We start from the raw sequence: 9,533 nt of genomic DNA, 5'->3' as shown, positions 1-9,533 counted from the left end.
GGCCTCATTCAATAAAACCATTACACATGGCGAGATGCTTTATGGAATATGGGTGACCATTTATAATATTATCGATATCAATATTACAAAAATGTAATTAATCTTATACAATATATGCCATGTAAGGTATCAGTAGAAAAATTATGATTTGTTAAATATGATAAGCTTGTTTGTATGTATGTGTCATATTTGTATCGTGAGTTATAAATATGTGTGTTATATTGATATCTCAAACTTGCACTGTATATCTGGGTGACACCCCCAGGCGGATTGACATCAGCACTATCCAGGCTGCTTGATGGTCCATCAAGGGCAATTATTTGTACAATGAACCCACTTCAAGAAGCCAGGGTTTACAACTATGAGTAAGCAGGATATGTAGGGACATGCCTATGAACAGGGAATTCCAAATACTTTTCCATGGCCATGTGCTGTGAGCTTGTATTTGGGACAAAGGATGTAAAAGTCACATGACAGACAATATAAATAGGCAGCTGCGTATCACCTCCATTTTGTCTTCAATCCTGCTTCTCACCTCTGGAGTAACTTCTCTACAAACTGAAGCTTTGCCCCTTGCTACCTGCCCCATTTGCCCCTAGCATCCTTTTGCCCCTCCCCTTTGTCCCAGCCCCTCAATAGCTTCAGTTTGTTTGTCTGCCCCTCCCATTTCCTTCTTTTGCTCTGTTTGCCCTGCCCCAGATCTCATGGAAAACCCCTCAGATGAAGAAAAAAGAGCTGTCAGTCATATCGGACCCCTCGGAGGCAGCGAAGGAGGGCGTGCACCAACATGTTCCACACTGGACTATGTGCACCATAAAGGAGTCTCTGCAGGGCCTGTAGGCGGAAGACATGGACCTGACTGCAGAGGCAGACTAGGATCTGTCCTCCCTTCTCTAGGGGAAGACACAGAACCCCTGCAGTCCTGGCCAGAAGAACTCCAGCACGACCCTTTGGAGCTGGGACTGGGTCCCCTAAGATGGGCTCAGGGTGTTGAGCCAGTACCAGAGCATGGACAGAACTAGTTGGTTAATCCCCAGTGCCCTCTCCAACAGGGAAAAGCACTGGAGCAGTCCTGTCCATCTCCGCAGCCGCTCTCCCACCCTGGCCTCCAAATCCTGCCAGTTCTCTGGCAGAGAAGGATGCATGGAGGAAAGGTAAATGCCATGAGAGAGCAGTGGACCCGCACTCCACTGAATGGCTTGAAGCGCAGGTGGGAGAGAGCTCATCTGCCACTTGTCCCCAACCATCAGGCCAGAGCTATTGGCCCAGTTGACCCAGGCGGAGGAGGCCGCCGACCAGATGGCCTGGCAGGCTTCCACCCTCACCAGATTGCCTGGGTCCTGGAGCATGTCATCGGAGTACACCAACAGGACCAGCCTCAGCTCTGGCTCCCAAACCACCAACAACATCAACCTCCGTTGGAGGAGCCAGAGGAAGGACCTGATTGCCAGAGTGTACAGCTGGCCTGACAGTGGGCATCCCTGATGTACCCTCCATATGAAGATGTCTGGCTTGGTCAGGGACCAGTTGAGCCTGACCAAACTCTCCCTGGCAGCATACAACACCTGGAAAAAGCCCACAAACTGGGGCCCAAAGCCTCAGAGTTACCAGGAGTTACCCATGGTTCATCCTGTCAAATGCCTTCTCCTGGTCCAGGGATAGGAGACCATCCCTATGCCCGAGCTCCAAGAGGTCCCAGACCAAATAGAGATTATCAAACATGGGATGGTGTAGGTGCCTCCACACAGACCCGGAGGTGTAGCAGGTGACATGGCATAACCTCGGCAACCCCCAGCACTTTGGGCCATAGGTCAGGGAAGAACAGGGTGGCCACCCCTGCCAAATGAGCACTGATGTGGCTAAAGTACACCCCCTCTACCCCTCTCCAACCGCCAGCTAGCCTCGGTGGCTGGAGCCGTGTGGGTCTCCTGCAGGAAAATCACAGCATACCCCCATCCCGCATGAAGGAAAGCACCTGGCACCTGCAGAGACCCACTCTACAAGCCCGGGTGTTCAAGGTGACAAAGATGGTTGGTCTCATAGTGAGGGCTGGGGAGGATCCTCATGATCAGGAGTGTCAGAGGCCCCCAGTGGGCCTCGCAACAATCCATCACCAACCCCAAAAGCCAGCAGGGAGTCACGGAAGTTGAGGGCCCTCTGGTAGGCTGCAATGTCCTGCTTCTCAGTCCCCCTCCCCTCCTTCAAAATGGCCCTCACAGCCTGTAGGATGAGATGGAAGTCCCCCCAGTGCTGAAGAGTGAGCTGCACCTTGCCCTTGCACCATGGGTTTCCAACAGGAAGTGTTGCAGCTCATCCAGCAGTGCAGCAGGGGATGGGGTCACGGACCCACTGTCGTCCTCCAGCTAGGCCCCCGGGATGACCCCATGGCCCACAGAGATGGGCAAACAGAGGGCAGACCACCAGTGCAGCACCTGTACCCATGGTGCCACACAACCCGTCCTCAGAGAGGGAAAGGGCCACGGAGGAAAGAGTACATCCCCGAAAGTGTTGGGAATGGGAGACACAAAAACCGCCCCCTGAGGATTATTTGTGCATAGCGGAAATGAGACAACCCCGGGGGTGGCAGTAGTATGGGAGGCGGAGGGGAAGGAGGTGGGCAATATGTCAGGGGCAGGGCTGGGGCCAGGAATGGGATCAGGAGCAGGAACAGGGGCAGAGGCGGAAATGTAATTGGGATTCCCAGCAGTTATGCTACTGGGGTATGGCACCTCTTGACCAGGTTCAGGGGCCAAGGGGATGGGGACAGGAGGGGGGCCCTCACCGTCTCTCGGCCCAGGCACTTCAACAAGCTCAGCACCCACAACCACGGGGCCGGACATGGTGGCATCAGTGGTAGGGCCCCCAACCAGGAGAGAAGGCAGATGCTCCGCCTGAATAAGGGGGGTGGGCAGCCAAGGGGTCAGGGTCTGGGTTCTCGGCACTGGCCATTGCCACCAGGCTCTTGGTGCCCATGAGCAAGGTGCCGTCTGCGCCAGCCTGGTGGACAGGCCCAGGGGCAGCCCAGAGTCGAGAGCAGAGGCAGTAACTGGGGTAAAGGGGAGAGAGGAGCAGGGAGCAGCATGACCAGGCTGTCACCCAGATTGAGGCCCTCTGGCATGACGGGGGACAGACTCTGGGCCTCAATCTCCTCAAAGATGGAGCTGATATCTCCCCCCTCCCTGCCACCCCAGAGTCCATACTGCCAGCAACAGAGGCAACAATTGCCTCTGGGTTCTATTGGGGGCATGACAGAAGTTTCGGTATCAGTGACCCTCCTCATTATCTTGTAATGCTTTTGAGCTTTTGACACGGTCTCCCACAGTATTCTTGTCAGCAAGTTAAAGAAGTATGGGCAGATGAATGCACTATAAGGTGGGTAGAAAGTTGGCTAGATTGTCGGGCTCAACGGGTAGTGATCAATGGCTCCATGTCTAGTTGGCAGCCAGTGTCAAGTGGAGTGCCCCAGGGGTCGGTCCTGGGGCCGGTTTTGTTCAATATCTTCATAAATGATCTGGAGGATGGTGTGGATTGCACTCTCAGCAAATTTGTGGATGATACTAAACTGGGAGGAGTGGTAGATACGCTGGAGGGGAGGGATAGGATACAGAGGGACCTAGACAAATTGGAGGATTGGGCCGAAAGAAATCTGATGAGGTTCAATAAGGATAAGTGCAGGGTCCTGCACTTAGGACGGAAGAACCCAATGCACAGCTACAGACTAGGGACCGAATGGCTAGGCAGCAGTTCTGCAGAAAAGGACCTAGGGGTGACAGTGGATGAGAAGCTGGATATGAGTCAGCAGTGTGCCCTTGTTGCCAAGAAGGCCAATGGCATTTTGGGATGTATAAGTAGGGGCATAGCGAGCAGATTGAGGGACGTGATCATCCCCCTCTATTCGACATTGGTGAGGTCTCATCTGGAGTACTGTGTCCAGTTTTGGGCCCCACACTACAAGAAGGATGTGGATAAATTGGAGAGAGTCCAGCGAAGGGCAACAAAAATGATTAGGGGTCTGGAACACATGAGTTATGAGGAGAGGCTGAGGGAACTGGGATTGTTTAGTCTGCAGAAGAGAAGAATGAGGGGGGATTTGATAGCTGCTTTCAACTACCTGAGAGGTGGTTCCAGAGAGGATGGTTCTAGACTATTCTCAGTGGTAAAAGAGGACAGGACAAGAAGTAATGGTCTCAAGTTGCAGTGGGGGAGGTTTAGGTTGGATATTAGGAAAACTTTTTCAATAGGAGGGTGGTGAAACACTAGAATGCGTTACCTAGGGAGGTGGTAGAATCTCCTTCCTTAGAAGTTTTTAAGGTCAGGCTTGACAAAGCCCTGGCTGGGATGATTTAATTGGGGATTGGTCTTGCTTTGAGCAGGGGGTTGGACTAGATGACCTCCTGAGGTCCCTTCCAAACCTGATATTCTATGATTCTATGATTCCTCCCTCTCCACATCAAGAGAGAGATGCTGAACCTGTGCTTTTTGGGCGCTGCACTTCCCCTGAATGAGCACCCAGCCCTCCAAGGTGGAGGCGGAGGGCTGGCCAGCAGGGGCGGTGCCAGGGGCAAGGTCAATAGTTCCATGGGTCGGGGAGGCAAGCGGGGTACAACGGGGGAAAGGGAAACCTCCCCCTGGGGCGGGCCCTCTCCCTTACTCAGCAATGGCCCTGCTGCTCTCTCCTCCATGGGCCCTGCCGAGGTACACTCTATAGAGGTGGGGCCCACCCACTCATCTGGGCATGACAGGCGGGATACCCCCAGGGCCCGAGAGGGAGTGATGGCAGAAGGAGGAGGGGCAGCTACTGGAGCCAGGTCACCAGAGGCTCCAGCAATGGCAGGGCTTGCACCCTCCTGGGTCTCGTTGGCACCCCTCTGTGCTGGGCCAGGGGGCAGACCCTCAGAACATATCCCATCGCCCGGCAGAGGTAACACCAGGTCTCTCCCAAAGAATAGCACACCCAGTATTGGTCCCCCTGGTAGGGCACCAGAAAGGACTCCTCTAGTGCCTCTCCATCACATGCCACCAGCAGCAGTTTGACTTGGAGCTGTGGGCAGAAGGACAGTATATGATGGAGGGTGGAGCAGACAACACTCCTGGGCTGCAGTGGAGCAGGCAAACTAACAAAAAACTCCTAAAGGCCAAGGCAGAAAGGCGGGGACCAAATGGGCAACACGGAGTGGGTGGGGCAGGCAGCAAGGGGGAAGGGGCAAACTGCTGCAAGGAGGCTGACAGGAACAGCAGAGTGTGGGGGAAGGGCACGAGCCATAACTGGGGCAAAGCAAACATAACTGCGGGGGAACAAGTCCAAGGGGGGGAAGGCACGTGTACTCACATACGCTTGCGCAACTCAGTCTTTGGCTCACTGCTGCAATAGTTCCAGATGGCAATGAGGGCAAAGCAGATGGCCGCGTCAAAGGGGTGAAGAGCAGGTCCAGTTGGTAAGTGTGGGTGGTGGAGGGGGCAGTGATGGTGGTGGTGGTGGTAGCAGGGAGGGAGCAGAGGGGCGAGGGTTAGGGCTCCACACCTCTCCCCCTTGCTCCCTGCAACAGCAGCAGGAGTTACCACCACTCCAGGAGTGAAGATGTGAAGTGTCACAGTCCGTGAAAAAACCCTCCACAGCGTTCCACAGGAGTCCTCTTCCTCCTCCTCAACAGTAACAGCAGGTTCTGACAAAGCAGCAGCAAGCAGAAGCCAGCCAGCCAGGGGAGCCCCGGGATGGTGGTGGTGGGGTCAGTTGCTCCACTCCAGAGGTCAGGCTGGCCAGCAGGGGCCCCTGCACAGCAGCAGCGGAAAGGGAGAGAACTGCAGCCAGCAGGAGAGCCAGAGCAGACTGACCAGGTGCTGGAGTGAGTCGAGGGGGCTCCCTCCTCCACTTGAGAGCAAGTTTCAGAGTAGCAGCCGTGTTAGTTTGTATTCGCAAAAAAGAAAAGGAGTACTTGTGGCACCTTAGAGACTAACCAGTTTATTTGAGCATAAGCTTTCGTGAGCTACAGCTCACTTCATGGGATGCATAAAAGTGGAAAATTCAGTGAGGATGTTTTTATACACACAGACCATGAAAAAATGGGTGTTTATCACTTCAAAAGGTTTTCTCCCCCCACCCCACTCTCCTGCTGGTAATAGCTTATCTAAAGTGATCACTCTCCTTACAATGTGTATGATAATCAAGGTGGGCCATTTCCAGCACAAAACATCCTCACTGCATTTTCCACTTTTATGCATCCCATGAAGTGATCTGTAGCTCATGAAAGCTTATGCTCAAATAAATTGGTTAGTCTCTAAGGTGCCACAAGTACTCCTTTTCTTTTTGAGAGCAAGTGACCACTACAGGGCATACTCAAGTTAGACTATAAATCTACAGCCCATATCTAAGTATCCAGTAGCAGCAGATTCAGTTATAAATGTGATAGCACCCTTGGAAGACTGATCTGGAGACAAAATACTCCAATCCTTTGAAATAACAGGTATGGCAGCAAAATGAGACAGATTATCATGCTCAGCTTTCTGTATGATAAAATATCGTTTCTGCTCTGGTTGCTTACTATTATAAAAAGGTGTTTTTATGGATTAAACAAAAGGTCAATTGAAATAGAAGTTAGTATGGCAGTACACAAGAACATATATCAGGAATATAAACCAGATAACATTGTATTATAAAGTTAAGTAATTTATTGGAGTAGAGATGGTGGAAAATTTTCTGATGGAACATTTTTTCACAGAAAATGCTGATTCATTGAAATCAAAACGTTCCACCAGAATGTGTCAATTTTGAAAACGTTTTGTTAGAAAAATTGAAATGAGTAATTTTTATAAGGAACATTTTGAGGTGACTTTTCATTTTGAATTTTATTTTTATAGTATTTTATTTTATTATTTTAATGTTATATATTTTTATTTTATATAAAAAACCTTTTTTTCTAAATTATATCTAGAAATAAAATGTTTCAATTTATCTGAAATATTTTTAAAATTCATGTTATCGATAATTTCAAAATTCAATGTGCTGTTGCAATTTGGAATGAAAAGAGATCAAAATTGCAAAAAATTCTCAGATATGGAGATTCTAGTTCCTGACTAGTTCCACACTGGAGCAAATTGAATAAAATAGGATTTCCATGATCACAAAATACATTCCATTTGGAAAAAACAGAGAATGAAAAAGTGTAGTATAGTATAGTGTGTACCTCTCTGAATCTGTATCTGTCCCACATTGTCAAATGTTGCACAGGGCACATACAAGGCTCTGCCATCCCTGTCTATTCTAGGCTGTTCTAGTGTTAAGTTACATAAGTTTTCCCTCTCTGAATAGCATCTGACAGAGGAATTCTCTTGGTTGCCCCCTTTTGCATGTTCCTGCAGCTGCCTTATACCACATCTGCGATAGCAGAGGTTCTGTCTCAATATTTAACGTCTCAGATATTTTCCATCTTCTTTTCTGGATAACTTCAGAGATGAGAAGTTAGTAGACTCTGACAAATCCCAGCATTTGTTATAAATTCATTCAATGTAATGCCTAATATTTCCCAGGGCATTTGCTTTGAAAGGCATTTAGACTTCCGTTTTTACCTTTGGTAGATTTCAAGCTTTCACATCTGTATGTTATGATAGATGGGATCCTTGAAATGGAGGGAGATGGAAGGGTGGCACATAGGGAGTTGAGGGGAGAAGGGAGGGGAAATGAAGGAATTCAAGGCACTCCTGGTGTGTTCAAGGAGCTCAATTTACAGAAATAACAAGCTGTAATAAATAATAATAAGCCTGATTCTCCATTGCCTTGCACCTTGTGCGGTTATTTATATCATACAAATTCCAAGTGAGTACAAAGCGCTTTGGTGACAAACAATACCATTTTGATTTGGTAGCATTTTACCAATTTATACTAGTATAAATGATAATACAAGATGCAAGGTCATGGAGAATGAGTCCCTTTTTTTTCCAAAAGCATATGACAAGTTATAATAAGGTATACAATTGCATTATTTGGATCTTTTTCCAGTTAACAGATATAGACTTGTTTGGAAATCAACTTTCAATACACACAGATTTACATAATGTTGAGTAATGCAACCTCATTAAAGTTTGAGAGTTGTGCTGCTAAAATCCCTTGCAACTATCAGAAAATATATTTGTCTCACTTAATTGTGTATAATAATTGAACACGTGCATTGATCTCAATGGGATTGTATGGATGGAACAGAAAGAAATTGACACAGTAAGCACTAAAATGTCCATATTTTGAAATCAGATATTTGATGTACCATCTATACTTAAAGGCTGGTAAAAGGAATTTTAAAATAGTACAATTAAAAAAGGGGGTGGGGCAAGTGTGATTCAAGAACCTCTTAATGCCAGCTGGCAAAGGGCCACAGAGGGGGTGCATAGAGAATACAGGTATCTCCCAAATCTGACTTTGTTACCCAGGGCTTTTCTGTACCCAAAGCTCTTGGTAACTTTATTCTTTACGAGACGGTGTCAAGAAAGACATCATTGGGGACACAGCACGTCCATCTGATAAATGATAAGTACAAAAAAGTGTGCTTTCACTTAAAACTTTTATTTTATTTAGCCTCTGGCACATGCACAAGTACACAACTGTTAGAGCACCCCAAATCTATAGTTACCCAAAGTCTAGCGTGGTCTTTGAGTCACCAGTGACAGATTTCTGGAGGGCAGCCTTTTACCTTCTGCCGGAGACTTCAAGATGAGTTCACCGAAGAGTCCATTCAACTTAGACCTTTTACTCTTTTGCGCTTGTGTTATAATAAAATGTCAATAAAAAAAAAGTTAAGAAAGCAGTTTCAAGCCGTTAGTTGTGCAGCTTTGTTTCTACACACCAGAAGTAAAATATAGCTAGACTTCCTGTTTTTCAAAGCCGCATACTTCAGCAATTTTAAAAGAGAGCTCAGCAGGATGGCAGCAGAGTAATGCTCAATTCTCGTGGTCACTCAACCCCCTTCCCTCCAGCTTGCCTAGTTATGCTAAGGCTGCTTGCTACAAAGGCCCTATAGCTGCTTGTGGCAATCAGAATGATAATCAATATTCCAATTACTAGCAGTGACTAGGTCTTTTGCTGCATTGACAGTATTTTCCCGAACAACATGTACATTCTAGTTCATTAAAGAATGGCCATGTGAGTTCTCTAATAAAAACATATGTCATACTGATGCTCATAATCACTGTGAGATGCATGTATGTATTATATTTCCAGTATATATACACCTAACTCTTGAAATATGTTCTTACAATTTGTATCAAGGTGTTAATGCCCAGAAGAGATGAAAAACTGGTTTCCTTCCAGACCAGAAGTGTTTATCCATCTCTCTGTTGAAAAGTAATTGAGTATTGTCTCATTCACAATTTTCTGTATGACTTCAATGCAGATGAAAGATTGTGAGATTTAACAGGAAAAAAAGGATAGCAGGCGGAAAATAGGCGTATCTGGTGGTGCGTGTGAAACATTTACTGGACTATAATTGGGGGTCAAGGAAAGTACCCTGCTATGCTGCACCTAGGAAGTAAGTGGAAAGCATGCTGAC

The sequence above is a fragment of the Lepidochelys olivacea genome (assembly GCF_965140295.1).
Source record: "Lepidochelys olivacea isolate rLepOli2 genome assembly, chromosome: 1".
In the NCBI taxonomy this organism is placed as follows: domain Eukaryota; kingdom Metazoa; phylum Chordata; order Testudines; family Cheloniidae; genus Lepidochelys; species Lepidochelys olivacea.
Note: the sequence above shows the minus strand (reverse complement) of the source record.